The sequence below is a fragment of the Panulirus ornatus genome, chromosome 55 (assembly GCF_036320965.1).
Source record: "Panulirus ornatus isolate Po-2019 chromosome 55, ASM3632096v1, whole genome shotgun sequence".
Taxonomy (NCBI): domain Eukaryota; kingdom Metazoa; phylum Arthropoda; class Malacostraca; order Decapoda; family Palinuridae; genus Panulirus; species Panulirus ornatus.
In genome coordinates this window covers 34,596,800-34,624,540 of record NC_092278.1, presented here as the reverse complement: position 1 = coordinate 34,624,540, position 27,741 = coordinate 34,596,800, and the positions used below count along the sequence as shown (strand labels likewise).

The following is a 27,741-nucleotide window of genomic DNA, read 5'->3' as shown; positions in this document are numbered from 1 at the left end:
ACTGACCCCACCAACCTCCCATGTGTGATCAACTTCCCCTAGATTTAACCTCATCCTACCCGCAAGTAGTCCTCACAAACTCCAAACTCCAGGTGGATGATGACACTTGGGGTTTGCTCACCCTCTGATGGATGTTTGTATGGGAGGCGCTGGTGCCTCTCCGTGGATGAGAAAGATGGTGTTCCCGAGGATAAGCTGGTAACAAGCTGGTGGTTGCTCGTACAGGCTGGCTGGCGGTCGTGTGACCGATGTTCTGAACAAGAAAGCAATAATTACTACATTGATGAATAATTCCCTGGGAAGAGATGCCTGTTGGACGTGGCCGGCTTCCTGAGCGCTGCTGCGGAAGCCCCATAAAGGATCCTGGGACTGGAAGATAACGAGATGCTCAGGACTTTTTCATGGAGTCTCCAGACAGAGCCGGCCGGGTTGGGCTCTGCAGGAGGTCTCGTTGATGACCCGCTGATTGTGTGTGTGTGTGTGTGTGTACGAGGTGGGAAAGGGTATAGCCATACACCACATAGATCCGTTTGTTTGTTTGTATTTGTTTGTGTGTGTGTGTGTGTGTGTGTGTGTGTGTGTGTGTGTACGAGGTGGGAAAGGGTATAGCCATACACCACATAGATCCGTTTGTTTGTTTGTATTTGTTTGTGTGTGTGTGTGTGTGTGTGTGTGTGTGTGTACGAGGTGGGAAAGGGTATAGCCATACACCACATAGATCCGTTTGTTTGTTTGTGTGTGTGTGTGTGTGTGTGTGTGTGTGTGTGTGTGTGTGTGTGTGTGTGTGTGTGTGTGTGAGTGTGTGTGTGGGGAAAGGGTATTACCATTCCATCATTTCTTGCTGATAATTGAGAATCTGAGAATCAGATGTATTTCATTTTGTTGTAGCTTATTCGACTATCAGGGAATAGCAAGCTCCCTTTGTAAGGGGAATCCATCTACAGGCTTGACGGCCCGTTCGTTCAGCCAACCTCAGTACAGGAGAAGCAATAGAAAAGCTGGGGCTGTGGAACCTTGAGATCCCAAAATGCCAACTTGGACACAGCAACCATGAGACTGTTTACACTCTTAAGTACGTAAACCTCGGCCTCCGCCAGGGCATTATCGTGTCGTGTAAACACCCACCACCACGATTGGGTTACCCTGATCTGTAAACACCCCTCTCCCCATGATGCCCTAGCCCTGTCCTGTAGTTTGCTTCTAAAAGAACCATATCAATATACATCTCTCCAATCCCACAAGGATCCCGGCTTCAGATGAAACGTAGAGATAATAAGTGTTACAATTAACTACCTTCCCCTCCAAAGCTGTCGATCTTTTGATATATGGATGTTAAGTTTGACTCCAGGAGGAGGTAGGCCAGCACTCCGTCGCTGGAAGATTCCATTCCTGAAGGCCAGTCAGCCTGCTCTGTGACCCTGCGTCTGGAGCCCCCTGCTCAACCTTGGCCTGGAAACATCCATTTGGAGGCCAGCCAGCCAGCCGGGCAGGCAGGCAAGCCCTGGAACATGAAGCAGAAGCCATCTTGTCCCTCCTGCCCGGAAAGCATTTTTGGAAGAGGTATCCATCCGGACTTCCTGTCGTAGACGATATCTCGCTGATTATCCCAGGAAGCGACGGACGACTGAGTGGCTTCCAGCGTCCTTGTCTGCAAGCATTCATCTGGCGGCAGCCTGGCCCCGTGCGTCCTTGAAATACGTACCAGGAAGTAAGTTGGACCCGAGTCCTTGAACGAGAGAGATCCAGCAGCGGGTAACCTGCCATTCTGCTTTTGGAGGAATCCAGCGGGAGAAGAAAATGAACGGGCAGTGCGCCCTGGAAACACGCAACAACAGCAGCAGCAGCGGGAGGAGGAGGAGGAGGAGGCCGCCGCCGACAACTGCTGGCCGGCCAAAGCTTTGGTCGTCCCAGGGAAGGAACAATGCGTCGTGAGGGTGGGATTCTTTGTGGCGTGGTCGCTGGCCGGCTTCCCCGGGAAGTTATAACAAGCCCTTTTACCAACCCCCCCAACCCCCCACTGCACAATACATCTGGAAAATATGAATTAGAATAACCTAAAGGAGGGAGGGAGGAGAAAGGGACCGTCGTATCTTCTCTCCTTAAGTTCTGTTGAAGATTTCTCGGAGGGTGGATCAGTTTTGCCGATGCATTTTGTGGTGCCGGATACATATTACTGTACATTAACATCTGTCAGGAATTATGAGGGATTAAGACAACCATGTTAGTTACAGGTGGTTGATAAATATTCTGGCGAGGTTATGTCGGGGTTGTGATTCCCTCCTGCCTGACAACGGAGCTTGAGGAAGTGCACATCAGCTTCGTGCGTTGCCATAACTGTGGTGTCTGAGGGAGAGATATTGACCGAATATTAGACTTATGTTGCGTTCAGTGGGACGCATACGTCAAGTACATAGTGGTAGTAAGTGAGAGTGATTATGATATTTAAGATTATGTTGATAATGACAGTTATTAAGTGATGCGCAAGGAAAAAGACAGCTACCGGAGCCAAAAGAGTGAAACTTAGCAGCCACTGAATTGCTTCCCCTCCCTGCACAGCCGTCGCTGACGCTCAACGACACCCGGGCGGGTAGTAACGGTGATATACCTCCGTGGTCGGCGGGTGCCTACCGCTTACTACCGGAGAGAGAGAGAGAGAGAGAGAGAGAGAGAGAGAGAGAGAGAGAGAGAGAGAGAGAGAGAGAGAGAGAGCAGTGGCGAACAATCTCTCGTTTTCAGCAGGTGTGTGTCCCGTCTTTGGGTTGCGTTGCATCCCGTGGACCTCGCTCTCCTTTACGTAGTTTTGGCGGGTGGAATCATTGAAGGGCTGGCACTCTGTACGTTGCTGCAGGGCCCAGCGACAGTCCAGTAGGCTCAGAGACGCATTATCAAGGGGATAACCCGACGTGTTATTGTCCTCACCGTTCTCGTCGAATGGCGGCTGCTGATCCCTGAATGAAACCCATGGAGAAGGTTTGACCAGCAGGAGACAACAGTACGTGGGAAAGCCAGATGACAGAGGATCTGACGGTCTTTGACGATGTTATGTGCAGGAGGATATTGGGACGCCAGATAACAGAGGACCTAGTGGTCTGTGACGAGGTTATCTGTTAGAGGACATTAGAAAGCCAGATATCAGAAGACTTAATGGTCTGTGACGAGATTATCTTCAGGAGGACAATGGGAAGCCTGATTACAGAAGAACGCAATGGTATTTGACGAGATCTGCTGGAGGACATTAGGGAGGCAGATAACAGAAGACCTCTTAGCCTTTTGAAGGGGTTATCTGATGGAGGATATTGAGAAGCCAGACAATTGAAGACCTAATGGTCTGTGACGAAGTTATCTGCCGAAGATATTGGGAAGCCAGATAACAGAAGACCTGATAGTCTGTGACGAGGTCGTGTGTTGGACGGAGCATATGGCAGAGCCAGATTCGACTCAGAAGAAAAACGTTGTTAACATTGAGAAACGTTTGTTTTGTTTAAGAGGGATTTGAACTTACACAGTTTAGACGTGGAAGTGAGGAAGCAAACAGACATCGAAGTGGTCAGGCTTTGCGTTGCCACGGCATCGCACAGTAGCCACGGATGGTTGTGTGTTCTGTCGGATGCTGCGTGGCCGACCAGTGGCCGAGGCTCTGGACAGCAGAAGATAATGAAGTAATACTGCAAAAGAGAAAGAGGCAATCATTGTGGTGTTAGTGTGAAGGGGATCATAAGTGCAGCAGCACTTTTTGCTGAAACACATCCGAGATCTGAGCGTAATTTCTCCTCCCTTTTTTTTTTTTTTCTTATAAGATTGGAAATCATTTCCTAGTTATGTTTTTTCCCCCCGCGCCTCCCGCGATCTCGCCTCCAGGAGCCGGGTCGATCATTTTCTGAAGAACGGGCGACGCTGTATTTAATCTTTCTCATTCATGACCGTCCTTTGATGTAGGCACACACTTGCCCCGCGTGATCTGTGTACCTTGTTCAAGAAAAAAAAAAATTAGTTTCTACAGAAAAAAATGAGTAACGTTGAATTTATGCCAATTTTGTTGTTATAGTCGAGGATTTTTATGTCTTTTTAGAGAGGGAAATGAGTTTTGATTGAATCATCGTGAGATAATGTCCGGCTCTGAATTGTGGGAAGCAGAGGCGAAATGAAGCGCCTGAGTGGACGCTTACAGCCTCACTGCTTGGATATTGATGAAGGCCCCTGAGGCCCCTGCGCAGGTATGAATCTTGTGCTGGTAACGAAGCTACCTTTAGGGCCCCTATGTAGGTGTGATTCTTGGCTACATTGCTAAAGAGTAGCGGTGATGAAGACCTTTAAGGCCGCTACACAGTTCGATTCTTGGATTCATTGCTTAAGAGTGTGGTGAAGGCCTTTGAGGCCCCCTGTATGATTCTTGGTTTCACTGCTACAGAGTAGCGGTGGCATTGAAAAGATGCTCAGCCACTCCGCCGTCTCTTTGCCTGTCCGCGGAAGTGCTCTCCGGGGGCTGCCTCCATGTGGACGTCGAGCTCTGAAGCGTAAATCTTCGGTCATGACCTACGTGGAGAGGGTTTAAGGATTGGCCTCCCCTGTGCATGGACAGGGTCTCAGCAGTGGGTAGGGATTTAACCCCCCCCCCCTCCCCCCTTCCCTGTGTATAGAGTGGGCTTTAGCTGAAGGTTTAGGGATTTGCCTCCTCTTGTGCATGGCGAGTGGTACAGCAGAAGGTGAAAGGATTCCTTCCTCCACACCCTTGTGTATGGAAAAGGACTTCTGCGACTGTGTTTTTTCTCATGTTCCCTGATGAGATACACCTGTTTGGAAATCTATGTCGGACGACACGGACGTATGTGTGGAAGAAGCAACAGAAGGAATTAGGACGCTTGAGACTTTGGAGACCAGTGGCTTGTTACGATTAGGTCTCGTTTTAGGTTGGGATTCAACTGCGTGATGGTCTTGAGGCAGACAGGACTTACACGTCGACGAAAGAAGCGACGGAAGCAAGACCTGCATGTGTGGTGGTGAGTGTGGGTGTGGAGACCTGTAGCCCAAGGGTGGTGGTGGTGGCGGCCAGACGTGGGACGTGACCTCACGTCTTGATATTGGAGGTATATGATCCACTTGTTGACGGATGGCTCGGCCGTTAACATCATTCCTGCTGGATTTATTGTGTGCCAGTATTGCTCTGAGTCATCATGTGGTGTGTGTGTGTGTGTGTGTGTGTGTGGAATGCGGTGTTTATAAGAACTAAAAGTGTTCATGTATGTACAGGGAAGGTGAATGTCGCCGTTTTTGGAGTTCCCCAATATCTTTTGACTGCTGTCATCTCTAGATTATATTCCTCTCCTGCATCCACTACACTGGTCTCACTTCGCGCATCCCATTTATGTACCACTCGTAACTTAGTGGTATTGTTCCCTCATCTCCCCTGAGTCTTACCTAGATTCTTGGGTGTTCTCTGCCTTGCACGGCCTCTCCCACAGTGAAGGATCTGACCATCATCGAATACGACAAAGACATCAAAGATAAATGGAAATCACATCCCTTGAGTCGGTTCTGTGATTTAGTGTATCTCTTTTTTTTTTTCTAACCTTTTTCCTTGTTGCTGACATCACCACGGGAACAGTGGCTGTTGTCTGACATTGGGTTCTGGACGCGCTCCAATCTCCCCGAATTTGTCTTCTGGTTTTGGGGGGTGGGTGACGGCAGAGTCAGGATGCAGCTTCTAATTTCATCTCCGCCTGGCGCAATTTTTTTTTTTTCTAGTGGACCTGATGAATGTTGTAAAATGTCTAGACCTGAATTTGCAATTTCTCTACCAGCTGCTGTTGTACAACATCAACAGACGTGATGGGTATTCACTTCAGCCCTGGAAAGGTCCTACCTGCAGATGAGTTCCCCAAATACACTACCATAAAGTTGCTCATCCTCACATCCCTTTGTCATTTTCTATTTGTTGAAATTCGCCAAGCTGTCGTTCGACAGTGTTGGAGCATGTCCAGGTCTCCGTGTAGGCTGTCGCATTTGAATTTTTTTGTCGCTGAGCTGCGAATTTATCGCCTTCTCCTACCCATCCCCTGGAGAGTTGGCGCAGAAGAGGATGCGTCACACTGACGAGTACAAAATTGTTACATTTTTGTTCTCAAGAGTTTGATATCATCGATGTATATTTACTAATGATTCGCGACCCCCTCTCGCAAATCTGTGTATTTTTTCTTCTCGCCGTTTCTCACGTTTGCGTCAAGAACAGACGAAGAAAGGCCTCGCTCACTCCCATCCATTCTTAGTAATAGTATCAGCGAACCCAGAACTTGAACCCCTGTAGACCACCAATCTTTACATTTGTTCCATCTTGGAAAGCCACCAGTGTCTGGCATGTGACCACTTAGATCGTGTTCGTCTCATTTGAAAGTTCATTTACTCCCGTCTGACTTAATTTTCGTTTCTGTACCCACCTACTTCGGGAAACAGTGAGAGATGCCCTCTGACCATCGAAAGACGCATTCCACCCATTCCTCTCCCTCTTGACTCAGGGTAACAACATACTCTCTCGTATAACTCTTGCCTCCAAGAGCTTTTGTCGCACCAGCGACCCAACTCAGCCGCTTCGGTCCAGCAAAGGGCTTTAGGGGTAGAAGACCCTCGAAGACTTCTCCAGGTATTCAGTTGATTGGTAAGGCATGGTCTCTCGTTCCCCTGAGCCCCTGTTGCCTCGCGTTCAAGAAGCTTTTACTGTTCAGAGAATCATGTTTGTTTTTTGATATTACCTTTTCAAATGATTTGCAGACTTAAGCTTGTCAGTGACACAGGAGGCCTGTAGCTGCCTTAGAGCAATGCCTCTTGTCACCTTTCTCAGAGATGGGCACTATGTTGACATAATGTTTGCCCATGATCCACGCCCTGGGTGATTTTGGAAGCGCTTTAAATCTTTGATGATTCAGTTCTATACAGTTATTTTCCGAAACTTCAGTCGCCGCTCATGACGTCTTAGATTCACAGTTATTTGACTGACGATTTTCCAAGGACTGCGTGGAATAACCTTGGTATTTTTTTTTTCCTTTTTAGAATTCTAATCTCATAGATTTTTGCTCCTCTCATTTTTCTGCTTCGCTCATTCACTTCATTCTTGAATCTTTGAAAACCAGCTGTCATTGTGGATCATCCGGACGCTCTCCACAATCCATCTCGACCCACTGATTCAGAAGCAGACATAGAATGAGGCTTTGGACATTGACAGTCCAGTATATGTTCCCAGTGAGGATGTTCAGTTCGCCACAGTCCCTTGTCCCGTATCTGCTCCTTGTGGCACCTCCCCCTTTCATAACCACGTACAAAATGTTTGTGCTTGAATAAAAGATCCAATATTGATGGCGCCTCAGTGTCTTTTGGATGGGGGTCTGGTGTGTTCACCTGACGTGCGTTTTTGTGCAGGAAGCTTTTCCTCCGAACTCCCATCAGAAGAAGAGAAAAAAAAGATCTTTATACCGCCACATTTAATTTCCTCGTGGGTCACAGCCTAGCCACCTATCATCGATTCTCTTTTATAGTGGAACGTCTCCCGTCATGAGAGACTTCTCGCATCACACACTGCAAGGGCCGAGTCTTGCCTTGCACTCCTTGCCCAGCCATATGACTGCCCATTCATTATATGTTCTCCCTTGTGCTTCTTCAAGACACCTCATGCTGCCTTGGAGTGGAGTACTGTGTCAAAACAATTGTAATCCTCTCGAGTATATTATGCTTTTATGGGCCGTTATCCTCAAGTACTCCAGGGAGCTTTAGGCTCTCCTTTACTGGAAGGCCGACCCCACTTCTTTATCCTGTAGTCTAGCATAAGGGAAAAGATGTATTTAAGGTTTACGTATTTTTATTGAGTTTTATGGTTTGACTTGTTCGATTCTCAGAATCACAAGCGTCGCCCATAAGCAAGCAACCCAACTATATACAAGTCCAGTATCTTTAGTTTGAAGTTGCCGTTGTGTAAAGCACATGTGTGTGTGTGTGTGTGTGTGTGTGTGTGTGCGTGCGTGCGTGCGTGGAGGAGTGCATCTTGGGAGATGGTGTCGGGGGCACTGGTGAGGGGAGATGAAGGTGCCCCTGGTCTGCCCTTGGCCCCGGTGGCTTGGCGCCGCCAAAATCAATAGTGGCAGCTGGAGTCAGACTGGCCCGGCACCCGGGCCCGAAGCAGTCGGTGTTTGGGGGGGTCACTGAGGACGGGGCCAGCCGACCAGGAGGGATGGGCAGGTTACCCCACCAAGGAGGACCCTTGGCTATCTCCACCCCCTTCCTTTCGAAGGGCAGGCGAGTTACAGGACTTGGCTTGGGATGCTGGAGGACAGTGTGCCCTACTACCTCGTAGGACGGTCTTGCTACTCTCGAGGGACGTGCTGGGGTATCCGAGAGGAGGGGTTTGGACGGGCGCCGCGCGCTCGCCACTTCGAATCCTTTTCTCACGGGGAGATGTGGTGTGTGTGTGTGTGTGTGTGTGTTGGCGAGTTTGGTTAGCCCGTAAGAGCTGCACATTTTATGGCCATAATCGTGTCACGCCCTGTCACTGTGTATGGACCGTCAGTACTGAGGCAATGGATGGTTCCAGCCAGACACCTGGCGATTGCAAGTGTTCAAGGTAGGCTGCCACGGGCCAGTCGTAGTACGAGACTGATTCATGTTTTTCTTTTCCCCTCCAGCAGGACCCAGTTGGAGTACCATGGCTGCGTGAACGGGGTCCATAAAAGGTAATGTGCTCCATGGATTTCTTTTTTTTTTCTCTCTCTCTCTCTCTCTCTCTCTCTTGGGCCTACGGGCCGCTGCCTACAACAGTCTGACTTAAGCAGAAGAGCAACACGACAGCTCCGACTGGAGAACGAGCTACGCCGGTAGAAGACCTCCCGAAGGTGTCGTAAGATATTACGTGAAGGTAAGGCATCGGCTGCTGATACACGTGTATGTTGCTCCTCCGTATACTGTTGTGGTTTTGGAAATGATGGCTTGTAACGTTGACTCCCTGATTAGGCAGTTTGATGTACATAGATAGTTTGATTTAGGCTGTACAAGCTGCGTGAAAACAGGTTACTGGTGCTTGTTGTGTGTTGAAGATGCTTGGATGATGATGATGGTCCTTGTGGTTCCTGGGCTTGGTAGCTAGGCTGTTCAACACGAATAGGGTCAGCACAGAGTGGCTAGCCCAGTACTGCCACCTTGCTTGGTGCCATTGGACCGGCCCAGAGGTGGGGGACACATCACACAAGCGTCCTCACACATGTTGGCTTTGGTGGTGATAGCACAACATGAATCTAACGTTCTTCCGAAAGCCATGTTGGTATTTTTCTCTTTCGTGTTACGAGAGAGACAGGGAGATTTCATTTTGTGTTTAGTCCTCCTCCACTTTCTCTTCCCTCGGAACTTGTGTGCCCTGTCCTTGTGTTTTCCTTGCTCGGGGTCGTTCTCGTACTCTCTCAGCTTCAAGCGGGGCAAGGCTTATAACCCGGATAGCATACATGCCTCCAGAGCTATAGCTTTGATCCTTTGCTCACTTATTTCTTCTTTGTCTGAAAACCCAGACTTTTCCTTCTTCTCGGAAACATGCCCTTAGTGCAGCCCATCTGTGACAAACGAGACCCTTTACCCTTTCGACTGTCGTCCCACTGCTCTCAATTTTTCTCTATCTTGAAAAGTCTAGGGAAATTTATCCTCAACTCTTACTCTCTTAAACATACAGAGTCCCATTCCCTTCTTTCAGTCACCCGTAGGACTTTTTCACGGTGCATTGTCCCTGCTGGTGACCTCCCGCATGTGACTCACTTCTGGTCCTTCTCCTCCTCTGTCAGGTTTTTTTTTTTTTTTTTTTTTTTTTTTTTTTTTTTTTTTTTTGGTGTTAACCTTTAGCCTCGGCTCTGGGACATCCCGAAAGCATAAGACAATGTGTGGCATGAGTCTCTTACCTCCAAACTTCCTTTCTTTGGCAGAGCTTCATCTCATGTCAGTCATTTGTGGTAGTCACTGACGGAGCGACTTTACCCCTGTCTTAGCCTAAGCAGCAGTGGTGTCCCTCAAGGGTTCTGTCCTGTCACCTACCCAGTTTCATCTCTCCACGAGTGGTGTTCTCTCTTCATCCACGAACCGTGTTTATACTCACTATGATTATTCCATTATACATTTTTCCACCTCGGTCAGTCTAATGCTCGGTTCTCCTTCTCGCACTGAATATAAAATGTCTCTTAATTTGTACCTGTGCAACATTTCGGAATAGTTTTGGGGAGAGGGAGGAAGGGATATTGTTGTTGTTTAGGTGCTTTAATTAGTCGTCTTGTGAGCGACTGTGTCATACCTACTGGGGTATTATTGTACCCACCTTAGTGTGGAGTGCTGCTGGCAAGTCTGGAGCGGCTTTTCCTCCTTCTCTCAGACACCCAAGGAGCTCTGATTGAGTCTTCTCCTCAGACGCATGTTTTCCTCTCCTCCGAGAGAGCCACCATTGGGTTGTCTTTTTTTTTTATATAATATGTGTGTGGAGAGAGAGAGAGAGAGAGAGAGAGAGAGAGAGAGAGAGAGAGAGAGAGAGAGAGAGAGAGAGAGGTTGACGGCAAAAGAATGGAAATGATTAACGTGTCAAACTTTTTTTTCTTGGTTTGTTTTGGACCTTATCCCGCTGCTTATACCCAAGGCTCGCACCACCAGGCGAAGGCAGGACCTTGATGGCGCCTGACTGTCATTGTACACCACAATATATATATATATATATATATATATATATATATATATATATATATATATATATATATATATATTTATTTATTTATTTATTTATTTATTTTGCTTTGTCGCTGTCTCCCGCGTTTGCGAGGGAGCGCAAGGAAACAGACGAAAGAAATGGCCCAACCCACCCCCATACACATGTATATACACACACGTCCACACACGCAAATATACATACCAATACATCTCAATGTACACATATATATATATATACACACACAGACACATACATATATACCCATGCACACAATTCACACTGTCTGCCTATATTCATTTCCATCGCCACCTCGCGACACATGGAATACCATCCCTCTCCCCCCTCATGTGTGCGAGGTAGCGCTAGGAAAAGACAACAAAGGCCCCATTCGTTCACACTCAGTCTCTAGCTGTCATGCAATAATGCCCGAAACCACAGCTCCCTTTCCACATCCAGGCCCCACACAACTTTCCATGGTTTACCCCAGACGTTTCACATGCCCTGATTCAATCCACTGATAGCACGTCAACCCCGGTATACCACATCGATCCAATTTACTCTATTCCTTGCCCGCCTTTCACCCTCCTACATGTTCAGGCCCCGGTCACTCATAATCTTTTTCACTCCATCTTTCCACCTCCAATTTGGTCTCCCACTTCTCCTTGTTCCCTCCACCTCCGACACATACATCCTCTTGGTCAATCTTTCCTCACTCATTCTCTCCATGTGCCCAAACCATTTCAAAACACCCTCTTCTGCTCTCTCAACCACGCTCTTTTTATTTCCACACATCTCTCTTACCCTTACATCACTTACTCGATCAAACCACCTCACACCACACATTGTCCTCAAACATCTCATTTCCATGTGAATAAGAGCAAGGTTATTAGGTACAGTAGGTTTGAGGGTCAAGTAATTGGGAGGTAAGTTTGAATGGAGAAAAACTGGAAGTAAAGTGTTTTAGATAACTGGGAGTGGATCTGGCAGCGGAAGGAACCATGGAAGCGGAAGTGAATCATAGGGTGGGGGAGGGGGCGAAAATCGTGGGAGCCTTGAAGAATGTTTGGAAGTCGAGAACATTATCTCGGAAAGCAAAAATGGGTATGTTTGAAGGAATAGTGGTTCCAACAATGTTGTATGGTTGCGAGGCGTGGGCTATGGATAGAGTTGTGCGCAGGAGGGTGGATGTGCTTATATATATATATATATATATATATATATATATATATATATATATATATATATATATATATATATATATATAATTATATATTAGATATTCACAATGGCTGATGGAAAGGAGGCCAGAAATGGTTGTTTTGGTTAGGTTACGGTCTCTGTAAAGGCCGCGTCGGTAATGGACTTGCAAAACCCCCGGTGAGGCTGTAATTAAGGTATTGTTCCCGGGTGGTAAATGGGACTTGAATGTCACCGGTCCTTAACCCACGTGAGCACGGCGGTACGACCTTTGAGCACGACGGCGTAAGACTCACGAAGACGATGGTACGACCTACGACCTTTTGAGCATAACGGTGCCATCATTTGCTTTGAGTTCTTGTGTGTCGGGGCCGAAGCCGGGCTTTCATACCCAAGGATCGTACCGTCGTGCACAAGGATCGTACCGTCGTACTCAAGGATCGAACCGTCGTGCGCAAGGGTCCTACCGTCGTGGTCAAGGATCGTACCGTCGTACTAAAGGATCGTGCCATCGTACCTAAGGATCGTGCCGTCGTTCTCAAGGCGCGTCAGTTGTGCCAAACGATCATCTCGTCGTGCTTTAGGATCGTACCGTCGTGTTCAAGGATCGTCCCGTCGTGCTCAAGGATCGTGCCGTCTTGCACAGGGATCGTACCCTCGTGCTCTAGGATCGCGTCGTCGTAGTCATACCGTTAAAGCTGCACGACATGACCTTTAATAAAAGCCAATGTTGAATTGTTTGTCCAACGAGGACGTTGAAACACAACGGCACGGCACTCTCGTTAATCACCCGTGGGGTCCAGCGGGCGCTGGGTGTCTGCGGTGGTGGCAGACGAGTTGGTCGTTTGGAGGAGTGGTGACGTGGTGGGTGAGGTGACTAATGTATGGGAGGGAGGCTGGCACAGGCAGACGAGTTGGTCGTTTGGAGGAGTGGTGACGTGGTGGGTGAGGTGAATAATGTAGGGGAGGGAGGCTGGCACAGGCAGACGAGTTGGTCGTTTGGAGGAGTGATGGGTGACGTGGTGGGTGAGGTGACTAATGTAGGGGAGGGAGGCTGGCTCAGGTGATGTGTTAGCTTGAGTAATGTGGGGGAGGGGGAGTGTGGCCTACCGCGCCTCCGCCGCCGCCGCTAGCCTGTTGCTGTTGTTGGTGCCGCTCATTTCCTACGGTGGGTCGACGCGCTGACATTGACCCATTCCTGTAATGTGGTTCTTGCGCCGTGTGTGTGTGTGTGTGTGTGTGTGTGTGTGTGTGTGTAGGTGGGAGGGAGACGCTCTTGTCGTGCGGGCTGCTGGCGTTGGCGATACACCACCACAACCACCACTGCCTTCTCTCTCCAACTCAGTCAGTCGCTCCCCGCCTTCTCCCACCATCGTAACCGTTACCACCATTATTTTCGACCCCCGTGCCAGTGTATTCTTGTAATTGTACGTTCAACATGTAATGTAACCTTTGACCTCTCATACTGGCGTCAGTGTTGTATCCTCTTCCAAACACACACCTGTCTGCATGGACAAACACCGCTAGGGAAGGGAAAAATGAGACTCCTGAGCGCTTTCGTGTATTACCACATCTTCAGAGGACGAGTTACATATACACCTCAGTGTGTATGTAATTTGATTGCGTATACGTGGTAATTCGAATGTTGACAAGATGCTCTGTATATGTATGATGTATTTTGAACTTGCTTTTTATTACACAGATATTATTATATATGTTTCTGTCAGCATCACTCACTATCCTGTAACTATACATCATGTATTCGATGTATTTTAGACCTCCCTCCCTCCTGATGGGAGGGGGGACCACTTTGGGTTCCTGGGCCCCACTCAGGCCCTCCTGTCATCCTCCCATTTCGATGTGTTGTACCCACTGTGCGCTCTATACTGGCCTCCATGTCCCCCTTGATATATACTCGTTCACCCATACTCCCACTGAAAATTCTGCTGCACCATCACCTCCCTCTTGCACCATCAACACCACCATCACCATACCGTTGCACCCTCACCACTGCCGTCACCATCCAGTCGCACCATCACCACCTACCATTATGGCTGTCACCAACTGGACACCTGTGCAGTTGAGGCAGGTGTTCCTAGAGCCAGGTTCCTAACACCTGTACACTGGACACGGCAGTGGTCTTGCTGAAGGACATAGCAGTGGCGTAACACACACACACACACACACACACACACACACACACACACACACACACACTCACTCACACACGCACACTCTGACGCCACACTCCATCACTGTACACTTATACTCACCCATCACATCCTTGACACACTCAGCCATGAAAAATTATGTGTCCGTGATACTGATCATGAATATCTGTGCACATACAGGGAGGTTTTCCCGATTACTTCCACGAAATCATTGTGGCTGTGTCGTTTTTTGTTGACAGTGTAAGGAAAGAGGTGTGGTAATGATTGTTAGTGTGATACAGAGGACTGACCAGGGCGTGGTGAAATGGTTCGAGCGTATGGACGTTATGAGCGAAGGCTGAATTGACATGAGGGGATATACATTTCAGGAGTGTGAGGGGGCAGGTGTGAGGAGGAGCCAGAGAAGGAGGCGGAGAGATGAAGTGAAAGAGGGTTTGCGGATACTAGGGCCCAAACATTCTGTAGAGTGAGAGGCGTGCATGGGATAGAATGAATGAGATCGAAGTGGTGGTATATGGGGGGCGGCGGTGTGGTGACAGTGGGCTGAAATGAGGCTGTTAAAGGCAAGCCGTGAAACAGCCTGTGGGCCTCGGCTGTGGATGGTGAGCTTTGGTGTCGGTGCATTATACGTGGCAAGTGGAAAATGGACGTAACTATCATAACTTTGGGTTTGAAGTAAAAAGGGAAGGTGTGTCACCACACTGGCGCAATTACCACCACCACCACCACCACAGCGATGGCCGCCACTAAGGGCATCGCATTATTACAAGTTCCTTCCCTATGTAAAAAGGAATGGAGTTGTGGTACTATACCCATAGAAGGAGTAGATTATAGCTCTGTGACTGGAAAGATATCTCTAATATATGTAGAACGTGTGTGTGTGTGTGTGTGTGTGTGTGTGTGTGTGTGTGTGTGTGTGTTGCGATGGGAGATGGATACGAGCGATTTCGGACACACGCGAACTGTTCGTATGAGAGTTCATGGTCGCTGGGCAGTTTTCTAATAACGCTCCCCGTACGAAGTTGGATGCGTTTCGCCAAGTTCCTCGACGTAATGAAACGTCCTTGCCGCGCCGGAAGGAAGCTAGTTTTAATTAGTTCAGAGACAACTCGCCCTAGCCTAACCCAACCAGACCGGCGGAATCGAGGTGACGTTCCATCGTTGTGTTCATAAAGATTGTGTGTGTGTGTGTGTGTGTGTGTGTTAATGAAACGTACACCCGGGCTGTTTCTTCCTGACTTGCGAAACTCTGGTGACTCTCTCAGGTGGAATGAACGTCGTGTGGCATTCGAGACGTGAGGAATGGGAGGAGACCCCCTCAGCGCTCTTGTTTTGACCGGCAAGGTAGAGAGAGTGAAGTAGATGGGGGTGAGGAGGTGGAGGGGTCGAGTGTGGTGAGGGAATGTATGAGTCATTGTGAGCAGGTGTGTTTGTGTGTGGGAGGGAGGGAGGGGAGGCAGACGAGCATTGGGAGCGGGTCAGAAACGTGCGACTCGCACTTGGCATCATCTCCTTTGCTTTGATGTAACAGAAACCACGCACCTCCTCCCTTCTAGTGTGTGTGTGTGTGTGTGTGTGTGTGTTTTCGTTTATAACTCCCTGAGCACGACGGTACGACCAAGGATCGTGTCATCGTGCTCAAGGGTCGGTCGGACCGACTTGCTCAAGGGGGTTAATTACAGGTGTGTGTGTATAGAGAGGGTCGTGTTGACAGTTGGGGTGTTCTTGTGTGCGGGAGTACCCCCATCACTCACGCCCACTTAGCATGTTGACATAGCCTAATAGGATGGTACCATCCTAAGGTTATTTTTTATTCCCAATAATTTCTTTTTTTTCTTTAGGTTTCCTTTTTAGGCGCTGGCTGCAACAGTAACAATTTGAGACCGCAGAGGAAATTCCTTGAGCTCGTTTGGATGTCAACCGTGAATTTCTTACGTTTGGATCGTTGGTCGGGTGTTGGGGGTAAGACCTTGGACGGGTCATGACGGCGTACCTGTCGCCTCAACTTCGAGCGAGGCCAGACATCGCTGCTGGTCAGCCAGGTGTGAGGCGTGTGGAGGGTGGATCGCATGCCGGTGGTGCGGGTGGCGTAAAGTGTGGTAGGCAAGGGGAGGTGTGCCATAGGTATATGTCTTGGGTAAGCCTGTTGGTCTGTTTGTGTTTGGATAAGCCTAGTATTGGTTGCTCTTGGGCAAGCCAAGTCTGGGTTGGTCTTTGAAGTCTGCCAGCCATGTAGCAGCCGATAATGATCTGTCTCTTCAGTTGCCTGTTGATTGAGAAAATGATTAACGGAAAACATTATGTATATATTTGTGTTGACCACCGACACGTCTGTAATTCTGACCACACCTTTGTTTTTACCGAATTTGCCACCAGATGATTATGATTAGACTTTGACATAAAGCACTTGAGCGAGACGGTACGAACTAAGAGCACAACGGTATGTGATGGCATGACCTTTGACATGACTCCAAATGGTCAGGTCGAAGGGCTTGATCATAATGCTCAAAGGTCGTGCCTTAGTGCTAGAGGTATGAGGTTCGCATCGATTGGCAGCTGTGGGAACCTTCCTCACCCCGACCTCCCGGCAGGAGGTGTGTATTAAACTCTGATTTGTAAGGATTATGCGTGAAGAGGGGTCGGAAGTGGGCAGACACGAGCTATTACGAGGATGGATATTAATGTGTTGGGTTAGGCCTGTTGGTGCTGCCGTTACTACACACACGCGGTCAATATGTTCCTTCCTAGGGCGGCGCACCTGGCGTAGAGGAACCTCCGTATGGGCCTCCGCGTCTCTGTATCGCCTCCTCCTCCTCCTCCTCCTTCTCCTCTTGTTGCTATCATCCCTTCGCCTACCCCCTCCTCCTGTGTTGCCACACTTTCATCTGCCCTTCCTCCTGCCATACCTTCACCTACCCCATCCTCCTGCCACACCTACCCCTGCTGCTGCCACACGTCTTAAACCTTACCTAGACCTTCAATCGATTTTGGAGGCTCGTTTCGACCTCCATAAATCAGCGTGCTGTCCAGTTTCTGCTGTTAACTTGTTCATAAAGTCTAGCTATTTGAGGCTGCGCCCCGCATACTTCAGCTCGCCTGTCTGTTCAGCCACACTTTGATAGATGTTCACCGAGTGAGATCGTTTTTTTAACCCATTAGTTGGTCCAAAATTGTTCCTAATGATTGAACGTAAACGAGTTTGTTCCCGATCGCATATACTTGCGATCGCACTGTAGGTTTACAGTGTGGGTCTGGTACCCCTCGCTTTACTGTTGCTCTGCAGCCTTCTAGGCGTGAGGATTGAGCACGGTATAGTATATAGAGAGTAGAGAATGGAATGGGAAGATCATGCCCTTCGGTAATGTGATCAGGCTTAAGTTGAGGCACAGATCCCTCCCGCCTGCGTTGCGTCTCCGGGACTTGCTGGTTGTTTCCAGTAGTTCCGAGCTGTTGACAGACTCACTCTGAAGGGGGGGGGGGTGTGTTAAATGCCGTCAGCGCGTCTTCTCTCACATCTGTGCGGCGCCTCCTTCCGTAGCAGGGAACGTTGCACTCATCCAAGGTGGAGTTAGAGGAAAAAGAGTCAAGCTGAGTTACTTTGCTTTGCGGTAAACAGAGAAAGCTACAGCTATTGATATCACGTCTGTTAACGTAATTCAAACCGCAGGCCTTGCAGTGCGCGTGCTGTTGGTGCTTCTGTTGTGCCACGCCCGTTGCCACCCTTCTGCGCCACACCTGTTGCTCTACCACCTGTACCTTAGGTATAGTTAGTACACCTGTTGCTGTACCATTTGTACCGGCGGTATAGTTGTCATGCCTGCTGCTGTGCCGCTTGTTACCGTTAGTATATTTACCGCACCTGTTGCCGTACCACTTGTACCGTTGAAATAGTAACCGCACCTGCTGCCGTACCACCCTCACCTGCTGCTGCACCGCTTACGCCTCCAGTAGTTGCCACACCTGCATCACCAACTACTCTTCCACGACCTACATACTCCTAATCCACTTCCCTGTTTTCTCATCCCTCATAACATCCTCTCTCTCTCTCTCTCTCTCTCTCTCTCTCTCTCTCTCTCTCTCTCTCTCTCTCTCTCTCTCTCTCTCTCTCTCTCTCTCTCTCTCACACACACACAGACACACACACAGACACACACACACACACACACACACACACACACACACACACACACACACACACACACACACACACACACACACACACACACACACCTACCTGAGCCCCTGGTCAGTACGTTCTTTTAGGTCACGTTGGAGTTCGTTTGAACGCTGGAAGATGATGACGCTTCTCTTATAATTAATAGTGTCCGGAGCCACGCTGGCCGCCAGTTCAAGTTGTTGTACGTGTTTTATGTTCGTAGGTACGACACCTCTCGCCCCTAACCTTGGGCTCCGGTTCACTGTGTGTAAAGACAAAAGAAAAGAAAATCATGTTGGAGTGTGAGGGCGACGTCCTGAGATTTCTGTTTGTTGGACGCAAAGCTGAGGACGGGAGAGAGAGAGAGAGAGAGAGAGAGAGAGAGAGAGAGAGAGAGAGAGAGAGAGAGAGAGAGAGAGTTGAGCCGCACGTACGCACGGACTCTCTCTCTCTCTCTCTCTCTCTCTCTCTCTCTCTCTCTCTCTCTCTCTCTCTCTCTCTCTCTCTCTCTCCCTCTCTCTCTCGCACGTCTTCGAATTTACCTCAGTTCTACCATCATCGCTTTACTTGCGAGATCGTGTTGCATGTATCATCGCGCTGGCTCAACGTTTATATATGTCTTCTTTTTCCTTCGTAGGTATAGGGATTAGGGCGGCGTGTACATTCATATTATTAGTCGCTCTCCGACGGACACACACGCGCACACACCTCTGCTTGCTATTGACGTCTCTCCCACCGCCGCCCTCCGCCTTTCTCTCGTGTAATGCCCCCAGGTATCAGTCGGCGTGAACCGCTTTGTTAGTGTCACGTACAGGGCTTCTCATGTTTTACAGCCGTTCATCCACCGGGCTTACAGATGAGAGCATGGCAAGCGGGGATGGATGTACGTAAGCGCGCCTCCTCGCCGACCGTGTTGACATATATGTGTTGGACGGGCCAGCCTGTCCCGAACGCGTGTTGGAGTGCAGACAGGGCGTGGGGACAGGAACGCCCGGTGTGGATTCTGAGTATAGAAAGGGTGTGGGGACAGGAACGCCGGGTGTGAATTCTGAGTATAGAAAGGAGGTGGTGACAGGAACGCCCGGTGTGGATTTTGAGTACAGAAACGGTGTGGGGACAGGAACGCCCTGTGTGAATTCTGAGTACAGACAGGGTGTGGGGACAGGAACGCCTGGTTCGAAAGATTTCAGTTCCCGGATGAGGATTTGTAAGACCTGTCGTGTTTGAGTGGCTGCGCACAGATGGTGTCGGCTGGTGGGTGCCGGGTGGCAGCGTTGGCTGGTGGGTGCCGATGTGTCGGTGGCGCTAGGTGGTGGTTGTTGGTCGACGATGGCTGGAGAGTGGCGTCGATTTTGATTCACGGCTTGGTAAGCCACCTTATGACATCACGAAGGTGACGCCCAACGTTGAGTCATGAGATGACGCCGCGTCAAGTATTGAGGGTTAAACTACCAATGAGGTGGGTCTCTCTCTCTCTCTCTCTCTCTCTCTCTCTCTCTCTCTCTCTCTCTCTCTCTCTCTCTCTCTCTCTCTCCCTCCGAAAGAGTTAAAACGTAAATGGGGAAGGCATTGTGTCCAGCCCACACAGCATCCTCTCCCACACACGGTACATACAGCTTTGCCTCCTCCTTTGCGACTCGCCAGCAGGATGGAGAGAGAGAGAGAGAGAGAGAGAGAGAGAGAGAGAGAGAGAGAGAGAGAGAGAGAGAGAGAGAGAGAGAATCACGATGAATTGCCTCCTTTAAGCGGCTTTTTTTCTCTTTTTTTGAAAAAAAAGAGAGGAAATCAAGTACCTCTGCGTAGGCGGAGGAGCGTTGGGTGAATGCTAAGACGGTAGACGTGTCCGGCGTGTAGGCGCCCGTAGGAGGCCTTGGGGGAACGTGCCCTCCACCTCACTGTACATGTTGGTTCGACTCCCAGTGCCGGAGTCCAGAGGGACGCGTGAGGTTTAGCGGTGAATGAAGGCTGAGCTTAGCATAAGGCTGGAGGTTAACACAGGGGAAAGACTGGGGATTAGAGTGTGTAGGAAGGGCTGGGGGTGCGTCTTGGAGAAAGGAATTGAGGGTAGCATGAATGTAGGGCCTGAAAAAAAAGGAACATGGCGTTGGGCTTGACAAGAAACTAGAGCCATAGGGTAGAATATGGAGGGTGAAGGCGGAGGTTAACAGAGGGGGGGATGGAGGTAACGTGGAGGAAGCCGACGGGTGATGTGGACGTAGATGGGGACTGGCATGGACGTAGATGGGGACTAACATGGACGTAGATGGGGACCGAAATGGACGTAGATGGGGACTGGCATGGACGTAGATGGGGACTAACATGGACGTAGATGGGGACCGACATGGACGTAGATGGGGACCGGCATGGACGTAGATGGGGACTGGCATGGACGTAGATGGGGACTGGCATGGACGTAGATGGGGACTGGCATGGACGTAGATGGGGACTGGCATGGACGTAGATGGGGACTGGCATGGACGTAGATGGGAACTGGCATGGACGTAGATTGGGACTGGCATGGACGTAGATGGGGACTGGCATGGACATAGATGGGGATTAACATGGAGGAAGATGAGGACTGACATGGAGAAAGATAGAGATAACTAAGTTGATTAAATGTCAAAGTTAACATGCAGTTTATACACCATGAGCAGCACGCGAGAGTAGAATGAACAAATCTTTTTTTGCAGTAGCTACGAGGTTTTTCACTCTCCCGTAATGGCCTTCAGTGCGTTGACCATTGATGGCACATTTTTTTTCTAGGCATAACGCAGTCGGTATTGTCTGCCAGCCATTTTATGAGCGACATTGTTGAGGTGTTGGGAGCTGGATTTATGCTCCTCCACTGTTCGTACCTCCGGGGTCCAATGTTTAGGGAAGTGTAGTGGGTACACGTACGCACAGTCATGGGGTCCTACGAGACTCGAAAAGGTAAATATCCACAAAGAGGCGATGCTGTCACGGATAACTGCACAGAACCGAGAAATGTCACCGGGGGCATGAGTTGGGGAGGGATGGTGTTCTGCAGATACAACAAGGAGGGTTTGGAGAAAGGGCGTCGTGGTTCAAAGAAGCCAAGAGAAGGAGAGGAGAGGAGTTATATATTATGGAAGAGATAACAGGCGGCACTTATAGCCAGCCAGCATATGGAAGGAACGAATACAGTCGGATGGATAGATCTGACAGTTTTTAAGGTTTACAGAATGGGGAAGACGTCTTCGAAATCAGTGAAATGTTTGGGAAGACATTAACGGACTGCTAAATGGTTCTGTCTCATGTAAGGCTCACTGCCACGGATGATAGCTTCTCCATATGTGCTCAAGATGTGTGCTACTACTCTTTCCGTGTTGGGCGCGTATGTACGCAGCTGCAGAAAGGTAGATGTGCCCAGGGAGTGGAAAGACGGCAGATGTGATGCCCGTCTCATGACGAAAGAGGGAAGGGAACGCGATGAGTCCCTCCGACGAGTGAGGTCCGCGAAAGCATTCGAACAGACGATCAGAAAGTATATTGGATGACTACTATCAAAGGAGAGAGAGAGAGAGAGAGAGAGAGAGAGAGAGAGAGAGAGAGAGAGAGAGAGAGAGAGAGAGAGAGAGAGCACGGATTCAGGGAAAGAAAAGCACACTCATCAGACTACTTCGAGGGAGTGAGGTCCGTTTTGGACAGTCGAGAAGGGTGAATGGAATATTTGTGGCTCTGGACGGCCAGAAAGCAGGCCATCATGGCACAGGAGGGGTTGGCCAAGAAGGTGGATCTTCAAGGCGGGAATAAGGGCGAGGGGAACAAGGGACACGGAGGAACCTTCTTAAATGAGTTCGGGTCACACGCGTGGTGTGTTAAGAGGGTTCGATCCTGGGACCGTTGCTCCTCCTGATCTACTGGTGACCCTCGAGGCCAGCAGCAAGTTTACTCTTGACCCTGGAGACCAGCAGCAGGTAAACTCGTGACCCAGGAGACCAGCAGCAGGTGAACTCTTGACCCTGGAGACCAGCAGCAGGTAAACTCGTGACCCAGGAGACCAGCAGCAGGTAAAATCTTGACCCAGGAGACCAGCAGCAGGTAAACTCACGACCCTCGAGACCAGCAGCAAGTAAACTCCTGACCCTCCAGGCCAGCATCAGTTAAAAAAAACTCATGGCCGTGGAGCCCAGCAACAAGTAAACTCATGACTGGAGGCCAGCAACAGGTAGAATGACTCTGGAGGCCAGCAGCAGGTAGACTCGTAGCCTTCGAGACCAGCAGCAGGTGTAAACTTAAGACTTAACTTTCCGGCGAGTTTACTTAAGCTGAGATTTTTTCATTGGCTCACTTGGCACCCAAGTTTTCCGACCCTTCCTCGCCTAGGGGAGGCCTCAGGTTCGCAGCCTCCCGTGTAATTACTCTCATTAGAGTGTAATTAAGAAGTTACAGATTTTTCACCGGTCACAAGCGGCGCTTAATGGGTTCAAATCCCATGGGCGCGACGGTACGGCCCTGGGGCACGAGACGGTACGGCCCTTGGGCACATCTCACGACCCTCGGGCACGAGACGGTACGACCCTTGGGTGTGACGGCTCGGTCTTGAACCGGGCTCTGAAGGGTCGTAATACCCAGAGGTCGTACCATCGTACTGTGGAACTCGCCCTCGCGCTCAAGGGTCGTACCGTCGTTCTCTAGGATCGTACCGTCGTGCTCAAGGGTCGTACCGTCGTTCTCTAGGATCGTACCGTCGTGCTCAAGGGTCGTACCGTCGTTCTCTAGGATCGTACCGTCGCGCTCAAGAGTCGTACCGTCGTTCTCTAGGATCGTACCGTCGTGCTCAAGGGTCGTACCGTCGTTCTCTAGGATCGTACCGTCGTGCTCAAGGGTCGTACCGTCGTTCTCTAGGATCGTACCGTCGTGCTCAAGGGTCGTACCGTCGTTCTCTAGGATCGTACCGTCGTGCTCAACAGTTACACCTCTGTGTTCAGGGAGATGGGAAAGCTGGTATATGGATGATTTCATATGGATGAAATGCTAGAAAGCGGCGCCGCGCCTAAACTCGACTATACTTTATCGGACTGGCACGCGCACAATGGACGGAGTGAGCCATGGTGGCATCACCAGACCGAAGGGCTGACAAATTTCACACATTCCTCCTCCTCCTCCTACTTGTCTGTTCAGTACCATCGCAAGGAAAAGAAACAAGTACACTTTATTGTAACCTCATGTATAATAAAAAAAGAACCTATGTCGGATGACATAATTCCCTTTTCTGCAAATAGCTAAAGTCTGCCCCTAAGAAACTGTGAGTCTTGTTTAGATTCCAGAATTTCTTTTTTTTTTCCAGTGTCTTTTCTCTTTTTATTGAGGCCATTTATTAAAGGAGCACTGCTTTCGCATCTGGGGTGGTTCTAGCTCTGCATCCTCATGCGATGGACTTAAGTCGAAAGCGGTCCGACATAATCTCTGAGGCTGACTTCAAAGCTTGACCCCCTTGCCCTACGCCGCAATGTTGGTTCACTTTCCCCTCTTCCATAGATATTACTTTGGTTTTAGCTCCCGAGAGCTAGGTTTGTGTCCCATCACTTGTAAGACCACGTAATGCTCGGCAAGCTGCTGCGTCACATGATTGGTGCGTGGCCACTGGCAACTCAAGGGTGGGCCGTTTTGATAACTGTTTCTTTCCCCAACCTCGAAGCTTTGGAGTGCTACACCTTCTCATGTCTTTCCCAATAACTATGACCTGGCACATTTTACAAGACAGCCTTTTTTTTTTTCCCCCCAGAATTCGCACTTTCCCTTGTCTCATTATTTTTTTCCTTCCAAAATTTGCTTAATCCATTGTCTCTTCATTTTTTCCTTTCATAATCCTCTGTATTTCAGTTAAGGCCCTGACCTTAATGTGTATTTTTGTCCGCGACTGTAGCCTCCATCTTGAAAAAGAGAAGGTGCACAGAGATCGCTCAAATGCACGGAATGGCGAACTTAATGCACGGTAGTCGACCGTGATGTGCATTCATCCCTGATGCACTAGACAGACGTGCCTCGTACCCGCTAAACAAGGCAGCGGGCGGGGGGCCGCACACAGACCACCATACCATTGGTAACGGCCCATAATTAACGCTGGTAATATCCCCTTGCTAATCTGCTAGGTAGACAGAACAAGGTATCTTATAGACTTGAACGTATGGTAAAAGTTTGGAGTGTATCGTTTCGTTACGGCCAAGACTGAGCAAAAGGTTTCTCCCTCGTGCTTAAGTTTGGGCGTTGGTACACCAGGGAGTAACTTTTGGCAGGCTCTCTCTCTCACACACACACACACACACACACACACACACACACGGGGATCGCTGTCTGTCTGTGATATTATCCTGCTCCTGAAGGTATTATTGCATTTGTTGATTTGATTATCTGTCTCGGAAAGTATCACTGCATCTGTTTTCTTGGAAACTGATCGTTTTTTTAAGGGAATAGCACGTCATTTAATATGAGAAACAATAATTTTAAAAGTAATATGTACGATGTTTATGCTTTTCCGTGTGCAAGCATATTGTAACGTATTTTGAATAGTGGGGCGTATTTTATCATTGATACCGAAGAGTAGTTTAGATAAATCCACCTTAAAATACTTTAAAGAGAACGTAGCCTCAAGTTTCTATATCATCCGTTTTCTCTAATAGTGAGCACAGGGTAAACTATTGCATTCGTGTATGACTCCTAGACATTTTCGTTCGTGTATGAACACTGCCCATTTACATTAAGAACACAACAGGACCATTCATATGAAAGGGTGACCACACACCGGGTACACTCCTACACCATGTACAGAGCAGAATTACATTGCTCCGTCGTGCTCACCTTCGCCAAATCCATTAGTACAGCGCACTATAGTATACCATCTTAGCTACCCTCTGATTGAACCATCTGCATGGCGGCCTTATACCACGCAAGCAGACTTCATTACACTATTGACAGACGGATATTTTTGGTTCTGTTGTACGGTATGTGGTAAATATTTTCGTATTTCCGTTGGTAGATGAAGGTAAACGCGACCTGGGCTTCTGTTCATGATGAAAACAGACCATTGTGTTCTGCTTAGCCTGATGTGGGATTTCTGTTGCCAGTCATGTGTGAATAGACAGACGGTGTCACAGTGAGTGGCAAATGTTTAGTTATTTCGCCGGATGGTTATTGTTTGAGAGGCCTTTTGGTTTCTCTTTATTTCTGTCGCACAGGCCAGGCCTGCGTTTGTCTCGTGTACGCCAAGAGCGATAGATGATTGAAACGTCACACATGCACCGTGAATCCCCTATGGGGATGGGACGACCTGGTGAAATTTTGGGTGGCGTAGTTGCTTAAATTTGTATATCAATTAGATCTATTTTGTAAGTGCTTTAACGTAAGAGGTGCTGAATGATTGGCGATTTGATGTCCTTTACAAATTATGTGCCGGGCAGACACACACACACACACACACACACACACACACACAAGGGAGTTATTGCACTTGTACCACCACCACCCCTATCCCCATCCCCGAAACCACTTCATTGGTACATGACTTGAAATTTCTGTGATTTTCCTTAATTTGCACCGAATATTTACTCTCGTTTGCGACGCTGGAGAGTGCTCGTGAATGGACGTGTTCTACTTTGCCTGGTGCGTCCTTATGCGTGTGTACGTGGCCGTGTTTTGTGATTGCATCACGTGTGTCTTCCTCTGGTCTGTACGCTTGTTTGTGAGTGATGTCAGGGTCATTCCCTGTGGCTGATGTTATTGCGCGTCATATAACATTTTCTTCGCAACAGAGAGTAAGTTTAGATGTGATGTATAAGAGTAAGTTTAGATGTGATATTTAAGAGAGTAAGTTTAGATGTGATATATAAGAGAATAAGTTTAGATGTGATATTTAAGAGAGTAAGTTTAGATGTGATGTATAAGAGTAAGTTTAGATGTGATATTTAAAAGTAAGTTTAGATGTGATATATAAGAGAGTAAGTTTAGATGTGATGTATAAGAGTAAGTTTAGATGTGATATATAAGAGTAAGTTTAGATGTGATATTTAAGAGAGTAAGTTTAGATGTGATATATAAGAGAATAAGTTTAGATGTGATATATAAGAGAGTAAGTTTAGATGTGATATTTAAGAGAGTAAGTTTAGATGTGATATATAAGAGAATAAGTTTAGATGTGATATTTAAGAGAGTAAGTTTAGATGTGATGTATAAGAGTAAGTTTAGATGTGATATTTAAAAGTAAGTTTAGATGTGATATATAAGAGAGTAAGTTTAGATGTGATGTATAAGAGTAAGTTTAGATGTGATATATAAGAGTAAGTTTAGATGTGATATATAAGAGTAAGTTTAGATGTGATATATAAGAGAGTAAGTTTAGATGTGATATATAAGAGTAAGTTTAGATGTGATATATAAGAGTAAGTTTAGATGTGATATATAAGAGAGTAAGTTTAGATGTGATATATAAGAGAGTAAGTTTAGATGTGATATATAAGAGAGTAAGTTTAGATGTAATGTATAAGAGTAAGTTTAGATGTGATATATAAGAGTAAGTTTAGACGTGATATATAAGAGAGTAAGTTTAGATGTGATGTATAAGAGTAAGTTTAGATGTGATGTATAAGAGAGTAAGTTTAGATGTGATATATAAGAGTAAGTTTAGATGTGATATATAAGAGAGTAAGTTTAGATGTGATATATAAGAGAGTAAGTTTAGATGTGATATATAAGAGAGTAAGTTTAGATGTGATATATAAGAGAGTAAGTTTAGATTTGATATATAAGAGAGTAAGTTTAGGTGTGATATATAAGAGAGTAAGTTTAGATGTGATATATAAGAGAGTAAGTTTAGATGTGATATATAAGAGAGTAAGTTTAGATGTGATATATAAGAGAGAAAGTTTAGATGTGATATATAAGAGAGTAAGTTCAGATGTGATATATAAGAGAGTAAGTTTAGATGTGATATATAAGAGAGTAAGTTTAGATGTGATATATAAGAGAGTAAGTTCAGATGTGATATATAAGAGAGTAAGTTCAGATGTGATACATAAGAGAGTAAGTTTAGATGTGATATATAAGAGAGTAAGTTCAGATGTGATATATAAGAGAGTAAGTTTAGATGCGATATATAAGAGAGTAAGTTTAGATGTGATATATAAGAGAGTAAGTTTAGATGCGATATATAAGAGAGTAAGTTTAGATGTGATATATAAGAGAGTAAGTTTAGATGCGATATATAAGAGAGTAAGTTTAGATGTGATATATAAGACGTTATGGCTGAAGTGTTTCGCTTTGTTGTTTGTGATGGTTGTGTTTGTGATTGTCCTGTGGGTCTCATGGCGCGTGCGTGCATGTTTACCTTCGTGCATTGCCTCTTGTTCAGTCTGTATGAATGTTTTTGTCTAATACCTCCTGTGCATGTGTCTGTTTTCGTCTGTATTTGTGTTTGCTGTATGTTGTTGTGTCTGCCTGCATGTATATGTGTATATATTTTTTGTGTGTATGCCGACTTGTGTTTTCTGGGT

At 47.7% G+C, this 27,741-nt stretch overlaps 2 protein-coding genes across 2 annotated transcripts in view; both read left to right on the top strand.

The window, feature by feature from the left end:
* The window catches only part of LOC139765670 (uncharacterized), a 320,213-nt gene extending 311,502 nt beyond the window's left edge, over positions 1-8,711 (top strand). Inside the window, exon 4 of the mRNA XM_071693403.1 lies at positions 8,667-8,711. The gene's annotated coding sequence lies outside the window, so the exon portion shown is untranslated. The remainder of the gene's footprint in view (positions 1-8,666) is intronic.
* The window catches only part of siz (Brefeldin-resistant Arf-GEF family protein schizo), a 578,443-nt gene continuing 559,368 nt past the window's right edge, over positions 8,667-27,741 (top strand). Inside the window, exon 1 of the mRNA XM_071693400.1 lies at positions 8,667-8,711. The gene's annotated coding sequence lies outside the window, so the exon portion shown is untranslated. The remainder of the gene's footprint in view (positions 8,712-27,741) is intronic.